General features: G+C 45.1%; 1 protein-coding gene across 10 annotated transcripts in view; it reads left to right on the top strand.

Moving 5' to 3' along the window:
* The window catches only part of SUSD6 (sushi domain containing 6), a 100,883-nt gene that overhangs the window by 14,384 nt on the left and 68,959 nt on the right, over positions 1–17,540 (top strand). For 5 of the 10 annotated variants that reach the window (XM_075427345.1, XM_075427353.1, XM_075427344.1 and 2 more), the window contains one exon: positions 5,421–5,507. The exons of 4 other annotated variants lie outside the window; for them this stretch is intronic. The gene's annotated coding sequence lies outside the window, so the exon portion shown is untranslated. Of the gene's footprint in view, positions 1–2,506; positions 2,592–5,420; positions 5,508–17,540 lie in introns of those variants that run through there. One more of the 10 variants, XM_075427347.1, reaches the window with a different exon arrangement.

Below are 17,540 nucleotides of genomic sequence, written 5' to 3'. Positions count from 1 at the left end.
TAGTCGTTCTGTAACCAAAACTTGGAGAAGAGAATAACTTTTTTTTCCTTCTTGTTTGGAGTTTCATCTGCCCTCTTAAATTGGCTTGTCCTGTTGCATAAGTGAGTGTTTTATGGGCCACTAGAGAAGAGCGTACTGTCCGAAACTGGGAAGGTGTGTTTCTTTCAGGGTCCGCTGGGATGAAGGAAATGTGCCTGAAAGATCTGCAACCTAACCTAGCTAGCTTTTAAAGTCAGAGGTGGTTGTTATCACTTCATGGTGTTGCAGCTCATCGTAGAGCAGAGTAGCACATGACAAGGGAGCCGTAACCTCCTCTTAGACAAGTCGTTATCAAAACACAGGTGCCCTCATGCCGCTACCTTAAAGGGGCTTTTTAATACACAGATGCTTCAGTGAAGCGCGGGTCTGGGAAAGTACTGATCTAGAGGCCGAAATTTCCAAACCACAGTGTTGCAGTAGCAGACTTTGGTTCTGTCACCTTCTCTCTGGTTGTCATGCAAATGGACCACCTGTGGTCTTTGAGGAGGGCTCTGTGTCCTTGAGTTGTTCTGTGCACCCTGTCTCTGCTGAAGCAGTTTCCAGACAGTTATCAGGGGTTTATATTTAGTGTGGCATGTGAAGGTGGACTGGAATGGCTGCTTGAGCTCGCGAGCTGCTTAGGGAGTCAGCGAGCAACGGTTACTGAACTCACTAAATGTGTCTCCTGCCTGTAGTGTAGTGATTTTCATAGAACCTCAGAACGGTTTGGGTTGGAAGGGACCTTAAAGATCATCGAGTTCCAACACCCCTGCTGTGGGCAGGGACACCTTCCACCAGACCAGGGTGCTCAAAGCTCCATCCAGCCTGGCCTTGAGCACTGTCAGGGAGGGGGCAGCCACAGCTTCTCTGGGCAACCGGTTCCAATTTTGTCAGGATTAATTCTGTCCTGTGATCGTGGTTGTTTTCAGCTATTTTATTCCTGCCCGGAGAACTGTTTCAGCTCTCAGTAAAAGCAGTCTGCAGTGGTCTCGACCTCAGCTCCTCAGCTGTGCAACCGCTTTGCTGTAGACTTGGGTTTCTGTGTCTGCGGCTGTTCCTGTTGCATCACTTCTGCTTTTTATCAGTGTGCTTGCTCACACACAGCCATCTACTGCTATAACGCCCAAATACGCCTCTCGCCTGTTCTGCTTTCATGAGAAAACAGATGTAAGCTGCTGGCCTCTGTCAGTCCGGGGAGGTCTGACGCTGCACCCAGGGTCTGAGCCAGGCCACTGCTGTCTCTTTGCCCTTTGGAAAGTTGCATTGCTTCTTGCTAACCCGAGATCCCTCTGGAGGGAGAAGCCCATTGCCTGCCTATACCTGCATGAAAGGTCAATAGCTTGGAAGCCTTGCTCCAGTGCTTCCCAGCCTGTGTCCCGCCGTGTGCTGGGCCTGGGGCAGGGGGTCCCCGCAGCTCCCCTGCCCTGAGCTGCGTGTCAGCTGCTGTGCCCGGCTGATCCCAGCTGATGGGGCTTAGCGTGGGGAGAGGCGATCTTTCTCTGGCAGGGCTGGGCCCCCTTGCCTGGGTGACTGGGGGGGGGGAGGAGGGGCAGCGGGGATTGAATTCTGCTGTAGGAGTGTGTAAATAGAAACATGGAGGCATTTCCTAGAACGGGAAAAGGGAAGGCTTAACCCATACGTAGCAAAGATGCTTGCTCATAGTGTGGTATTGGTTACAGTAGATTTCTCTTGCCAGAAATACGGGAGTCTGTGATTAGGTTTATCTAGTCATGACAAGTGTCATGTCTTCAGAAATGCCATCGAACATGTTTAATTTTTGTTATGAAGCTATTTTGGGTACAAATGGAATTACTTCAGATGTAACGATTTAACCCACAGCAACAAGAGTAGTAGTTAGAGACAGGTAGATGACTTCGATGCAGCCCACTCGGTCTTCATAAGTCCTCCTGCATAGTTCGTCCAGCTTTGCTGTTTTGTAGTTATGCAGACAGTATTTTCCTTGACTGCTAGCAGGCTTGCTTGCTGAGCAGCTGCAAAAATTGATTTTAAGTTTAATCAGTGGAAATGCTTTCTATAAATTTCAGGAATCAATCTTTAATATGTAGCAATATTTGCAGCCACCGTCTGTATGCTGTTTGTTTTCTTGCTGAGTAGTGGCAGGTAGGGCTCTCTCACAGGAGCTTGGTGTTCTTGCACGGCTCGATCTGTGATGCCGTCTGCAAATGGGGTATTTTCAAACTAAGCCTAGTGATGGTAATAAGAGAGCAGTAGAAGCCTGGCCTCTTGTTTGCTTGCTTATTCATTTATTTTAAACTGATGATATTTGTGTGTGATAATTCAAGGCAGATTACTGAGGAAGCTGACGCTGTGAAAGAGCTGCAGGACCAGAAATTAGAGGTATAAAGCCCCTACCCCTTTCCTCACCGCTTCAGTTGTCCCCTTCCCCCAGCTTCTGCTTTCTCTGCCTGCGTGTTGGACGGCGGGCAGGCTCCGGAAGCGGAGCACGCACTGAGGATCTTCTCCACAGCGCAGAGGGTTGATGTGTCGTCTCCTGTGGCTCTGGTTACTCCCCGAGGGGGAAACTGCTATCCTGGCAACCAGCCCACCCAGCAGTGAGTTTGCTTCCTGGTATAAATGAGCTTTACGTGGAACGGGTTGGTCATCACCTCTGCAGCAGTAACCTTGTAGGCAAGGTAAAGGTCAAGTTTTGGAGCTGGTAGAGTAGGGTAAAGGAAAACTGGCTTCTGGAAGCACTTTTGTGTAGAAAATGAAACACTGCATTGTATTTATGCTATGGACTAGAATGGCTTTCAGTCCAGCCGTGTAAACTCGCTTGCCCTAGGAATGACTTCCAGGTGCTTGAACTTTGCGAGGCTGAAGCGTACACCATTTTAACCTCGTGCTCAGAACTGAACCAGTTTCAGTCCTCTGCATCTCTGTCCGTAGCTTCTTTAGCTTACACTTTAAAAGCTCCAGAGACATTTTGAAAACTTTAAAGCCGTTTACATTTTCCCTCAACTCATTTTCCTCCTGGTTTGTAATTAAGTGTTGTGGTTTGCTGCTGTTCCTGTTTTTTTTCCTGCATTGGTTTAATGGTGTATTGTAATAAAATGAGTGGGAATTGTAAGAATCTTTGATCAAAACCAAGTTTGCATCTTGTCTGGGAATGAAGGTAGATAAGTTTTGTTGGAGTATTGGATCTCTTTCTGCAGGACTCTTCTGCAGGAGCATAAGTTTTAAGAGGGAAATCCTGTTGATAAATCATCTTGTTAAGAAAAACAGACAAACAGAACCAAAACAAACAAAGAAAACCCCAACCCAACAACACTCTCCCAAACCCAACCCCAAATCCCCAATTTCTGTAAGTGAGCTTGAGAGTGATGTTCTTACACTACAAAAAAATACAGATCTTTCAATAGCTAAACTTGCAACTTGATTTTCAACAGTAGCTGTTAAAGGCAGCTTGCTTTGGAAAGAGCTACAGTTTGTATGTATAATTTTAAATACATAGATTAGTGAAATGCTTGGATGTCTCTGGCCTATTTAAGATGTTTGGGGTGTTTTTCTTCTTGGTAAATAACTTCTGGAAAGTCTTCAAGGAGTAGATACTGAAACAACCAATGCTAATGTGATTATATTGTGGGTTGTGCCAGAATCTCATTTGGGTATTGGAACCCTTTTGTGCCAGACACTTGCACAAGGCACTTCATGTGTTAGACCTAGTAAGGTGCTCTAGTGTTAATTAAAACTCCTTTAAATGAAGGACGGGGGGGGGGGGGGGGGGGGGGCGGGGAAGGTAAGGATGCATACTGAGTATGTGTTGCTCTATAATGAGCCAAAAGGCAAAAGAAAGCTGATGTGCAGTGGAGAAGACTTAACAGTAATTTATCATCCTTTGCTGTGTGGGGATTCATTATACTTGAAAGCTAAGAGAAACTTCCCCCAGAACAGCCTGTATAAGTTGTCCTTAGATGTTGGTGCACAGCCTGAGGAGAATCCCTTCTGCGCCAAAACACCAGCCTGGAAGGATGATTGACGTCTCTGCTTTTCCAGAGAAGTGTCAAAATTGCAGAGCATTGCTCAGAGGGTATGAAAGCTTCGCTTCTCCACCTGCCGCTGCGTATGCCACCAGTGACCCAGTGGCCATGTGTGGGGTCATCCTGAAAGCTTTAAACCCAGCTCCTCTCTGAGAGCTTCTCAGTCCTTTTGAGAGTGCAAAAAGGGCGTTCTGCTTGCTTCAGGAGAGGGAGGCTCCTGTTTTCCCCTGGGGAAAATCTAGTGGTACGTCTTTATAGAACTAAAGCGTCATTGCAAAGAGCTGTGTGATCCTGACATGCTGCAAACGGTTTCTGTGATGTGCAACAAAAATATGCTGGAGACTCACGGCAGGCTTTGGGAGCAGAGGCTGTAAAACCATGCAAGCCTACTAACAGAGATCCATTAAAACCCACTTCATGGGTATGGGGAGCAGGGTTGTCTGATCAGGGGTTGTGTCTTTTGGTAAGCGTATGGTTACTGAGGTTGAATGAGAGACACAAAGAGGAGTTTACTAGGTTTACTTTTAATTTTATTAGTTGTGAGAAGCTCCATCTCGAGTCTGTTTCTGGTTTGCTGTCTTGCAGGGCTTGCACACTTCTGAGACTCAAAAAGCTGACATTTAAATGTGACAATGAAGTGTTTAACAACTAAGGCGATCTTTAAGCAGGGTAGACAAAAATGCCTTTCAGCTGCACAGCTTTTACTTTCACTTTTGGATGACCACTTTGCCCCGTTCTCAGTTGGTTGCTGTCCTTTCCGAAGTGGGGAAAGTTACCTTGTTAATAACCATATTTTCTTTTTAAGACTTGGAATTTTTAGTATTAATGTTGAATAAAAAGGGGGTGTGTGTGGTATAAGAGACAGTAAAACATACCCGCGTTTTTTTGGCACCATGCAAATGTATTTCCTTTCTCCCATGCTTGTTTGGAAAGTGTGCAGTATTTGTGATCACTAGATTTTTTTTTTTTGTAGAAATGTATGTGTGTATCTGATAACTGGACTTGATGCAGTTCTAGTCTGTGTATTTCGGGTAACTTCTGAGAAGTTTTCGTCCCACTGGAAAAAAAAAATTAACAAAGCTTGAGTGCTGCTGAAAAACGTTGTCAGTAACACTTTGCTATGCTTGAAACTGTGATCTGTTCTCTTCTTATACTTGAGATTTTAAAATGGAATGTGTGAGGGTAGTTTTGAGTATTCTTTGTTTTTGAGTAACTTGTGCAGTATATCTCAAACCGAGATCTGAATTTTGGGGGTAGTGCCTGTACCTGAAGCATAGCTGTGTGCCTGTGTCCTAAAAACAGAATAGAGCTGCCTCTGCCCCTCAACCTTCCGGCTCTGATGTGACGGAGTGCTCTTCTTATCCCCAGTGCGTTCACAGCTAATACTTTTGTGTGCATTCCTAGGTGTGTGAATCAACCTGTCCTCACTGAATCATCACTTTATTCGCACAGACTTGACAGCCGTTGTATGCCAGCTTGTGTCAACACCGGGTAAGATGAAAGCTAATGCCGTTACTTTGTTTTTCCTGACTCTTAGCTTTTTAAACCTGCATTTTGTCCAAATGCCAGTGACTGTTCTGTAGACTGAAGTCAGAACATGCTGCCTTCCATGTCCACCAGGTTAACCATGAGCCAGCAGTGTGCCCTGGCTGCCAAGAAAGCTAATGGGATCCTGGGGTGCATCAAGAAGAGTGTGGCCAGCAGGACGAGGGAGGTTCTCCTTCCCCTCTACACTGTCCTGGTGAGGCCTCATCTAGAGTACTGTGTCCAGTTCTGGGCTCCCCAGTTCAAGAAAGATGAAGAGCTACTGGAGAGAGTCCAGCGGAGGGCTACGAGGATGATGAGGGGACTGGAACATCTGCCCTACGAGGAGAGGTTGAGGGAACTGGGCTTGTTCAGCCTGAAGAAGAGAAGGCTGCGAGGGGACCTTATAAATGCTTACAAATATCTGCAGGGTGGGTGTCAGGAGGATGGGGCCAAGCTCTTTTCAGTGGTGCCCAGTGACAGGACAAGGGGCAATGGGCACAAACTGAGGCACAGGAAGTTCCGTCTGAACATGAGGAAGAACTTCTTCCCTCTGAGGGTGACGGAGCACTGGAACAGGCTGCCCAGGGAGGTTGTGGAGTCTCCTTCTCTGGAGATATTCAAGACCCGCCTGGACAAGGTCCTGTGCAGCCTGCTGTAGGTGACCCTGCTTCGGCAGGAGAGTTGGACTAGATGACCCACAGAGGTCCCTTCCAACCCCTACTATTCTGTGATTCTGTGATTCTCCTGCAGCAAGACAGCCGCTTGCCGTTAACATTGCTTCCTGTTTCAGAAGCTGGTGTTCTACAGTGTTCTTGGGTTCTGACTCCTTTGTAGCCATGCCTTAGCCTTTTTGCTGACAATCTCTGTTAAGCTGGGTTTTGTGGTGTTCAGATACCACAAGCTGTTTTTCTTCCTTGTGTTCTTCACCCGCTTACCACTCCCTGGTTTTGGTGTAGAAACTGTTGAACTCCAGCCTTCCAGAGTTAAGCATATATGATGAGCCACCTGTATTGTCTGACCTTTTCTCTGGAACAGAAAATGTTTTGCTTTTTTTTTTTTTTTTACCATACATGCTTCCAAATGTTACCTTTGAAAACCTATTACAGAGGGATCTTACTTGTGTATTTTAGGTTTTAGTATGTATATGTCCGTATACTTGGATGAGTCTTTCAGAGAACTAAACATAAAGCTGTTTTTTGGACCTCGCCCTTTTATCCCCCTTTAGAGAAGGGGTGTAGACTGGGGGGAGGAGGCAGGAGCAAACAAATCCTTCTAATGCTTGCAAGAAGGTTATTATCCAGTACTCTAGGGGAGTCCTAGTGCTGACGAACTAATGTGAACCTTTGTTCTGATGCTAATCAGAATAGGGATAATTCCTCTGACTACGCCCTCTTCCCCTCAGATCCCTCTAGCAGCCATGAGGCGTTAAGCTTCTTTGCTACCACTCCTCTTGCTGTGCCGGCCTGTTGTCCTTGTTTCCTGCAACTGCTACCTGGAGTGCAAAGGCTTGAGTTTTGAGGGGGTGTCGTCAGGAGTGCTCATTTAAATCGTTTGAGACTTTTTTTTTTTTTTTTGGATGCTCCTGAGTGGTACTTGTACACTTCACTGAAAGAGCTATTTTGGTAGATACTTGTGTGTGTGTTTATTTTTTGTATCATTAAATAAGAAAATAACTTTTTGTTCATGCAAGAAACATTGGACTTGAATGTAGTGGCATCTTTTGTTACATGTTGGAACATGTGGGTGTTGGTCTCTTCTTCGAAGTAACAAGCAATAGGACAAGAGGAAATGGCCTCAGTGCGCCAGAGGAGATTTAGTTTGAATGTTAGGAAAAATTTCTTCACCGAAAGGGTTGTCAAGCACAGGAACAGGCTGCTCAGGGAAGTGGTTGAGTCGCCATCTCTGAAGGTATTTAAAAGACTTGTAGATGCGGTGCTTAGAGATGTGGTTTAGTGGTGGACTTGGCAGTGTTAGGTTAACAGTTGGACTCGATGATGTTAAAGGTCTTTTCCAACATAAACGATTCTATGATGATTATGTGACATGTAACTGAAAGAATGCAAGTTGGTATGTAGCTGAAAGTTAGAAGGTATTTTTCCTTCTAAGGAAAATCCTTCCTATATTATATATATATTTTTTATATATATATATAAAAAAAAATTCCATGTTTTTCCTCTCTCCTTTCCTCCTTCCTTGGCCAGAGCAGACAAACGTTGTTTCTCAAATGCTTTTAAATGCGCTTAAAGAGACTAACTGCTGGTCACTAGTCCATATAGTTCTGTAAGTTTTCTAGGATGAATGTGTATGCAGTCTATATATTGTTTTGGTTTATGCCAATGATCTGCTCTCAGTTGGAAGGTGAACTGCACAGCAGTAGAGAGAGGAGCTTGAAGCCTAGGTATATAGTGAAATATGATTTTGCGTGTAATACAACACAAAAAATTAGTCCATTAAAACCATGTCTCTTCACTAAATCTTATTTGTGGCTGTGGGGAAAAGGTGGGGGGGGGGGGGGGGTGAAGGTGCTGTTTAGGTCTAATGTGAAATGATTGCATCAAAGCTGTTAAAAAAATGTCTTGCAGATCAAGAAGGGAAGGGGAGAAGTGTACTGAGTTAGTCTCTTTAGCCTTTGCTTGGCAGTGTGAAGCTGATGAGCAGCTCATCCCTGTGCTTCTAAAAGCAGATCTCCTAGTACAGCTGTTTGGTTTGCGATAGTGGGCTCTCTGAGGATAGTTGGTGGAAATCCTCTCTGGATAATCTGTCCTGAGTCTGGCTGAGCTGGCCTTGTGGTGAATTTGTAAGGGAGTCTGCTGTCTTTCTCTAGGGGTTGTTCTCTCTGCAGCGCGGTTGGAGACCCTCTTTGGTACCAGTACAGAATAGAGGGACAGGAGGGCTTTAGAAAAGTTAAAGAGCTTCCCTAGGAGACAGAGGTTGACTGCGTGTGTCTGCACAGCTAGCATCTGCATGGCAGCGCAATGCTCTCGTAGTGTTTCGTTTTGATGGAGAGTGTTTTTTTCCTAATGCAGAGTTGGGTAAGGCCTAAAGTGACAATACTGAAATCTGATCTTTTTGCAAACTGCACAATTTTTGGCTGTGTAGGTACAAAGTTTAAATGAGCTGAGCTCAAAAAAGCTTGTAAAAAGGTACTGGGGAGGAGGGAGAAGGGCTCCATCAGAGAATGCCCCTCTGAGGAGACTGATTTAAAGTGTTTGGGGCAGGGGGCCCAAAGCTGAAACTTACCTGTTGGCTAGTGACTGTGCGCACGTGGGTAGTGCCTGTTACAAAGGTCGTTCAGCGTGGCTCACTGACGTGAACCCGTGTGGAAGCATTAGCTGTGGGAAGGGGTTTATGAGCACATCCAAACAGCAATTGTTTTTTAAGGTTGATTCTGTTGACAGTATCCTGAAGAGATATCACTAATAGGTGCAGTGTGACATTTTATGTGGGTAAAGTTATGGGCTAGGCATAACTGCCTTTGCCTAGCACTATTAACCCAACAATTGTTAAATCCCAGGAAATGCTCATTTTCAGGGTTGTGATTGCTTTTATGACCTCAAAATAAAAATTGCAAGGCATACATGTTGTTGGTTTTAGCTTTTCTTCCTGTGAATGAGTGCCCTGTACTGAGAGTTATTCGTATTCTATCACTTTTCAACATCCTGCTCAACTTTTGTGATTTGAAACAATTATCCTGAAGTGGGGTGTGTGTGAGAGACCGCAGAGAAGTTGCAGTACAGAACACAGGATTCATCTCCCCCATTGTTTTCATCCTGTGAAGTGAGAACAGAAGGAGGATGGCAGAAGTGTTTTTGAACAGCTCCTGTGCGAAGCTCCCTGTGAGGCCTTGAATGCTCTGTAACCTGCACTTTGTTGTTTGTTCTCCCCCTTGTCTGCTTGAACCGTTTGTAATGCGGAAAGCCCAATACCCAAGTGCTCGTAGGAGCAGTGTCCACTCTGTTGTGGGCCAGCATTCATCTGCATCCTTGCATACATACTGGGCTTTCTCCTTTGCATATATTTTGATTTTTGTTTTGTTCTGTTTTTTGTTGAAGTTGGCATTTCGTTTTCAAATGGTGTGCTGTAGCATGACACTCCAGGGGCATACAGCGTTGCTGGTATTAAAAATTAAGGCAGCAATACAGACTATTTAAAATGATTGGGTTTTTTCTCCCCAAACATTTCTGCTGCTCCACTGATAGGAGGCCGGAGGGGACTTCCTTTGCCTGTTTCTTTATGTATAAACTGAGGGTTTGGAGTCTAGAGTGATTTGGGTTTTTAGTAGGGGTCTTTTTGTGTTTATTTTAAGGTAACTTGAAGACCGATTTAACTCTTGTGACTCTCTAGTTTAACCTCTGGTAGAAAGGAAGGAAGATGGGCTTTCAGTAGGCACCATATCCTGTAGACAGTATGTTGTTCCAGTTAAGCTGCGAAGACCACTTCGTCCCACCTCCTCTTCACCCCCTCCCACTTTTGTGGAACAGACACTTCTTGGCTTTAATTTTTTGTCTGTATTTATCCCTTATTGTGAAGCTAGTGTGTTGGAGGAAATGGCCTCAAGTTGCATCAGGGGAGGTTTAAATTGGATATTAGGAAAAATTTCTTTACTGAAAGAGTGGTCAGGCACTGGAACAGGTTGCCCAGGGAAGTGGTTGTGGCACCATCCCTGGAGGTCTTCAAAAAATGTGTGTATATGGCACTTCAGGACATGGTTTAGCAGGCATTGTGGTGTTGGGTTGGCGGTTGGACTTGATGATCTTAGAGGTCTTTTCCAACCTTAATGATTCTAAATTAGCACAGCTTAGTCATCAACTAACACATCGAAAAAAGACTCTTTGACTTTTGATGTAACACACAACTTGCTGTGTGTGAGACTGGGAAGAAGATTCCCCCGCATAGCCTTGTGCTCCCTGGCCAATTCCTCTCCGGCTCTGTGACCTGAACAGCCAGTTGTGTTTACAGGTAGAGCTTAGCATCTTGGGGAGTGCTTGGATCAAACAAGCTGGTGATCAGTTACCTCACCTAACCTTGGAGTGGTGGTTGGAACACAGCACTACTCACGGGTGCTGTTACCCCTGACTGTAGTAGGGGATCAGGCTCTGACCATATGCTCCTTAAACAGGAGCTGCAGTGAGGCCAGCTGGGTTCCTGTATGGGGTGTGTAGATTGAGGTACTTCTCTTTTACGATGGGACCTTCAGATGAAAATGAAGGCATGCCTGGGGGAATAGGTGTTGCAATGCCCGGGTGGTGGCTGTTGGCAGTATAGCTGGCCTGCCATCTCACATGCTGAAATCCTCTTTTCTCTTTGCCTTTCCAACAGGAAGGGCTCTGCAGCTGGTGACAGAAAGCAGACTTTTCTAGTTCAGCAAATCGGTTGTAAGAGTCCCAGGTAAAGACAGCTAATTGTATTGGGCATCAGAGCTGTTGATATGTAATTTACTTTTGGGGCAGGGACTCGCCTCTCTGTTGGCAGAGCGGCAGTTTTATGGCAGCGAGAGCCTGGGATGAACTCATCAATATGAAATACTCATCTGAATAACAACTTGCTACAGAAACTCTCCTGTTGGAAAGGTCACCTGAAGATAGGCCTGTTGCAGAATAGGTTGAAATCTGTCAGTGCCTCTTTTTTGTTTTAAATGATTCACAGGAAACACCTAGATTCTTTGGAATGACCTGGGTGTTGGGTTTGGTGTGTTTTGTTTGTTTTTTTTTTTTTTTTTGTTGACTAAACCTGGCTGCCCTGCATAAAGTGCGAGGCAGCAGAGGGAGGTGGGAGAGATGTGTATTGTACTTTAGAGACTTTTGAATGGGCCTGAACACTGAAGTTAGAAGGAATTGAAGCATTTGAACCACTGAATGTTAACAGTTGGCAGTAGTATGCTTCTGACTTCTGGCAGCATGGCTGAGAAAATAGTCCTGATTGTGCCTTGTAAGTTGGTCTCTTGCCTTGGTTGATCTGTATACATGTGCCTAGTCTTTTCCACCGTCTCCAGCAGCGTACAAGTGCATTGATTGGTGCTGACTGAAGAGGAGAACTTGAGTCAGAAATACTGCTTCTTACAGAATGGTGCACATGCTGCAACCTCTCCAAATATTGTTCCAGACAAGCCTTGCTGAATTTGAGATATTTGATAATTTTTTTTTTCTCTCTGAGGTACTTGGTGGCAAGCAACCATATTTACTAAAGCAAGCTGGTATTTTGTAGTCCTCCTGCTCTGTGCATTTAATTGCTGCGTAACTGATTCCTGCTGTCTCAAGTGTACATTGATTTTTCTTTTTTATGCCAATTGTTTAACAGGCTTCCAGTACATAGGGGAATTTTGCACCCTCTTTCTACTTAAAGTAATATTTGGAGCTGTTGAGAGATACTATTCAGCTTAGGCAATGCAGTACTGTGTCTTAACAAGGGCATGTGCGTTCCTAAATTCTGTGAAGATTCTGGGTACTGTCTAGCTGCTCAGAGAAGTTCGAGGCAACACTTCCTTCCCTTTCAGCACCTCACGCTGGGTGCTCAGTTTGTTTAATGCCCACAAGTCATAAGTTTTTATAGGGTGGATACAGTAAAGAGTACAGAGGTGTTTTTTTTTTTGTCTTCCAAGCGATGAAGATCAAATGTAAAATAAGTAAATTCTGTAGTGTTTTTTTTTTTTTTTTCTCTAGGACTCATGATTGTCTTAGCCTTTCTTGTCTTTGAGTTCTTCTGTCTCCTTTTTGGCTATGGAACCAAAAACGTTGTATGTGATGAGGGTAGAATTTGCTGTAAGTGTAGAGGCAGCCTGTTTTTCAAGCTGAAGGAAATTTTTAGAGGTGGATGAGGTTAAGGAGGAGCCAATGGGATATTTTGAGCTGGCTTAACTCCTTGGTTATGCTGGGATGAGCCCGTGAATTCAGTAGAGTTATTTCAGACTTGCACTGTGAGGGTGATTGTTGTTATACCCTCTACCTGATGTTTGAAAGACTAGAGTGGAGATCCTCTAGCCTTTTTGGAGAAGGGAAGAAAAATATTGGAAGTGGAGTTTGTGGAGTCCCTTGGCAAGTATGCTCAGCAGCGTGTGACACTGTGCCTGCCACCCAGAAGTCAGATACTGAGCAAGATATTTTAGTTACAGTGCCTGTGAGAACAGAGACTGACAGCTCTGAAGGCTGAGGTGCTGTTAGCCTCTAAGAGAAAAAACAAGGGAGGTTAAGAAAGGTGATAAGCATAGGCAGTGTTAATGTAAGCTTTGTACGGTGTCGTAAGCGCTGTGTAGCTGTTGCCTGGGCTTCTCTACATGCTGCCTGCCTGTCAAAGCCTCTAGCATCTGCAGGAAATGGAGCAGTGAGCGAGATGAGCTTGGTTTGATTGCATGTGAGTTTTTTCAAACCAGTATGTGTGCAGTTTTTGAGGGTAGATCCGTTTCCTCAGCTATGTAGCTGTCTGTAATCAAGATGTAATCTGCAGTGTGCTAGGCACTGCTCTCAGGTGGGGGCATAAATCACAATTAAAGGCCAGTAGCATGCGATGGAGAAAGGTAGGAAAAAAGAAAGTACAGAAAAGTGTAATTAATTAAAACTGAGCTAGGCTGTTTCTTTTATGTGAAGCTACTCCTGTGAAGGTGAGCATTTGAGTACGTTTGGGAAGACAAACCCCTCAACAATCTACCAGTCTCCTGGTGTCCAGGAACTAGTTCTCAGAAGAGACTATGTCCCTTAGCTTCCTGGTGAGAAGGAATACCTTTGGCTGTGGAAAGTCAGAGTAATAAAGGTTGGACCTCTGGAGCTACTATAGACCCAACCTCCTGCTCAGAGCAGGCACTGGGGTTATGTAGATCTGGATACAAGGGCTGGGTCTGGATGTCTTTTGTAATCATTTGGGCTATATGTGGTGGGTGAGTGTCCCTCAAGACGAATGCTGGGCTTGGTTCCCAACTAGCAAAATCGCTGCTACTAGCCAGAGAACAACAGGAAGCACGTAAGAGGATTGCAAAGGCTTCTCTGTTCAAATCCACACATTTAGGCAGTATTCAGAAGACTGTTGGGGTCTGGGCTTTGAGGCCCTTTATTATTTCTGTCTTTGGAGTCTCCAGATCCAGGATGAAGTAGTAAGAGGTTGCAGGGGTCCTCTCAAGAGAAGTTGTTGCATTTGTTTAACACAGGGGGAAGGAAGATTGCTCGCCTTGAGTTCTTGTCTCGTATAAAGTAAAAGCATATTTGCCTGCCCAGACATGACAACCTCTCCCTCCCTTCTCTGGGGTGATTCCTTTCCTTGGTGTTTCCATGGAGCACATATTGCTAGGGTGGGACCTGCAGTTGGATAACTTGGCTGTGTTTTATAGGTAACCCTCTGTAAAGCAGGATGAGCTGCTTCTGATGTCTTCTGGAGTAAGAAGAGATAAAATAGCTAAAATACAGAAGCGAAAACTCATTGAGTAAACATGGTATGAGGATTTACTTCCACAATTAATGACCATTTCCAGTGTAATAGGGCATAACAAGTGGCTGCTGCGTGCCTTGTAGTGTGGTGTGCAACTTCATTGTGCAGTGGTTTTCCCAGCGCGTGACCGTAAGGTCGCCGAGCTTTCACTGCCGGTGTGGGGTTGTGGCAGCCACGCCTGGCAGGCGGGGAGGTGGTGGCCTTGTATGGCTGCAGGGAGGGCGAGGGTTTATGTACTGCGCAGGGCGGGGTGGCAGGTGTTGGCGTTGCTGTGGCTGGACACAGGAGTCTTTATTCAGTTAGTCATTCAGTCTCAGGTAAGTACCAGACTTGGGAGTATGGGGCTGCTGCCCGGCTTGGAAAGAAAAACAAAGTCTTAATGCAGAAATGCTGTTCTTGGGTGGAAAACCTTAAGGTAGAAGGAAGCAGAGAGGGGTCTCTTGCTGCCGCTGAGCCAGTTGTGGCCTCTGGAGTGCCTTGCTGTGCTGCTGGTGGTGTTGCAGTCTGTGGAGGTGCACGTTTTGCTCTACAGGACATAAAGCAAACTCAGCTTATCTAAAATGCAAACCTGCCATGATAGCTGTACTGCAGAGGAAAGATTCCTATAAAGCTCTGCTGAACAAAAACCCAACATGCTTTGTCCTGTGTTTTTGGTTTCAGATACCAAATGCTTAAGTTTGAGGGTGTGTTTGTTCTGGGGGAAGGTGAATTAGAGGATCTCTTCCCACAGTAGCACTGAGCTAGACTTTGTCTCCTTTTGCATCAAATGGAAGCACGCCCTTACAAGGCTTCATTGGGCAGGAGAGCTGAAATACTTTGTGTTCAGAAAACAAAAAAAATCCTGTTGCTTTGGGGTTTCTGAATGCCTAATGAGCAGTGGCTACTAAAAGGGACTCAGTCAACTGGGAAATCCTACTTTTGTCTGAAAAATTTCCGTACATCTGTTAATGTAAGATTATGAAAAAGTTTGGAGTGTGAAATGTTACTTTCTCCTTTCAGATCATAGTAAGCTCATTGACATAGGTATGGTCATTTTGATATCCCACATAATAAATCTGCTCCTTCGGATTTGAAGGCTTGGCTACGCTTCTGTGTTTCTTCTGTGCTGTGTGAGGTAATGAGCAACCGAGCTGTGATGAGTCTAAAGTTCAGACCATGGCAGAGCAGCTTGGGGGCATCTCTAATACCTGAAGCTCCTTTTCATTTACGGAGAACAAAAATCCTTTAATTACTGGATAGATGACAAATATGAGGATCAAAGTGAGACTTTTGAGGCAAAGCTTAACTGCATTTACACAGGAAGTAATCATGGCTGTCCTTGCTAATGAAGGTTAATGTTGGGAATGCAGAGCTGAGAAGGCAGACTTGGGAAAAGGCAATGTGAAAGACTTATTTTTTTTGTCTGCCCGGAGAAATACTAGCTTTTCCCCCTCAGCCTCCTTATCCTCAGCAGAGGACAGGTGCCACGTGCTGAATCATTTCGGTCACCGCCACTTCCTTGTAGTCCTGTGTGCTTGCGTTGGGGTCACCTGTACAGCTGCTGGTCTGCTCTGACCTTTTCTTCTCAGGCTTCCACTGCTTCATGCCCTGGAGTGCAAAGAGGGGACATAAAATGGGTAGGCTGCCCCAGGTTCCACACAGGAAAAAAAATGCATTTTGTTTGTTTCCACAAAATCTGGCATTTCTTAAAATGGTAACAAGGTTGCTATGGTTTGATCACTGTTAGCTACAAGCAGAGTTAATGATACTAGACAGAAAAAGAGCCTAGAAATATTTGTTATGGAAGTCCGTATTTAATCTCTCCCAGTGGCCTTCGACTTGCGTAAAGCTGTGCTACAACCTTTCTGATTCGCAAGGCTATTGATTGCCAGCTGTGTCTGACAGTGCATTTAATTTTGTGATGCTTTTGCTGGCAATAGGTCTTCCTTTTCACATGGAAGAAATGTAGACTATAGATCTTGCTAGAAATTGATAGGGAGTAACTTCTGGTGGCATGGAAAATCTTATATAAGAATAACAAAAGCCATGTGCAGAAGGCTTTGAAGTCAGAAGCCTGCATCCAGCTTTCAGCTTCCTGAGGAGGTTGCTGCTCCACAGAAGTGCACAGTTTCTGCTGCTCTCTGGTGCCAAGTGTATCCTTCTCTAGTAGGATCATCAGCAAATGAAATGCGTAAGGTGGGCAAAACATGTAAGAAAAACCATACTTCGTTCTTCAAACTTATCATCAAAAGCTGGCTTTTATAAGCATAAAGGTGAAGTTCCTACTCCTAAGATGAGGCTGTTAGCTGCCTCTCTCACTAATGACTTAGCCCGGCAATAGCTAAAATTCAGATATTGCATCTCTCTTTCCCTCTGGCACTTTCTGGCTGTGACGCTGTTAACCAGACAGCTGTCTGCTTCCCTTCTGGGCTGCGTTGCTTTTCCCCTTACTGCTTGTGAGGAGGCTGAAGAAGCCTTGCTGTCTCAGCAGCGGGCTTGAAGACCGTATAAGAGCTATACACCCGGTACCTGGGAGACTGCCTTTTTGTCTTCCTCAAAGCAAAAGCTTGGCTCTGCTGGAGACACTGGTGGATTGCCTTTTACGCAGGAGTGTTCATCTCTGGGTTTGCTGCCTGAATTCTCTTCCATGGGCAGAGAGCAAATACAGAGTGAGCTGTACGGGTCAGGGCAATAATACACCTGGACTCAGACTGGAGCGTTTTAAAGGGATGGAGTGGGGAGACTGAGACGTGTTGTGACCTGGATGGATCTGGGAAGTAATGCTGGCATTAGTTAACCTGGCCTGTCATTTTCCGTTTTATTTACTCCTGGCACTTGATTGTCAGAGCGGACTTTTATACTGCGTTCTCTTTGTGGCTTAAGCTGTTCAGTGCTGCTGCAAAATCCTTCTAATCCTTTTTGCCATCCATTTCTTGCAACGAAAACTCAATTGACAAAGTGAGTACTTGAATTTCAGAGGGCAAGTGGGGATTCAGGTTTGGGAAGAATGAAGAATCAGCAAATGTGGCAAGACCTTGTTGGACTGAGGGACTCTTCCAGTAGGTGAATTAACTTGTGTGCTGTATCTTGACAGCTGTTGAGGGGCTTTGCTAGTACCAGGAATCTTATCTCCTTGCACAAGACTTTCGCAACTGAACGATACCCACCAACAGGTGCTCAAATAGATGAAGAGCTTATTGATCTGGTTTTTAAGAGATAATGAGGATGCAGTAAGATTGTCCCTGTTGACTTCTGTACCGTGTGTTGTAACATTGCTGCATGGCAGACCTGCAGGTGGGATAGCACTGCTGAAGTAGAAGCTTTCTCAGCTAGCGTGCCTGTGTTCCGCACGGTATTAGAAAGCATTGCTGCCGTGTGTCTGGCCTCGCATTTGTTGAAGAAAGATATGTTGTTGGGTGCTCTGAACTGAACCAGCTGTGTCGATTGCAATTCTGGGCAGTGCTTTCAGGAGCTGAAGATGGCTTCAGGATAGTGGTTGAGATTTACTGTGGTGACCGTGTTTACTGCTGCCAAATGCCTCACAGCTCCAGAGTGTTGCTGTAATCTGCTGGTGACAGAACTGGTCTTTCAGAGTTGCAGCTCTTC

Source organism: Opisthocomus hoazin, chromosome 7 (assembly GCF_030867145.1).
Source record: "Opisthocomus hoazin isolate bOpiHoa1 chromosome 7, bOpiHoa1.hap1, whole genome shotgun sequence".
Lineage (NCBI taxonomy): Eukaryota > Metazoa > Chordata > Aves > Opisthocomiformes > Opisthocomidae > Opisthocomus > Opisthocomus hoazin.
Note: the sequence above shows the minus strand (reverse complement) of the source record. Positions and strands in the feature narration are given on the sequence as shown.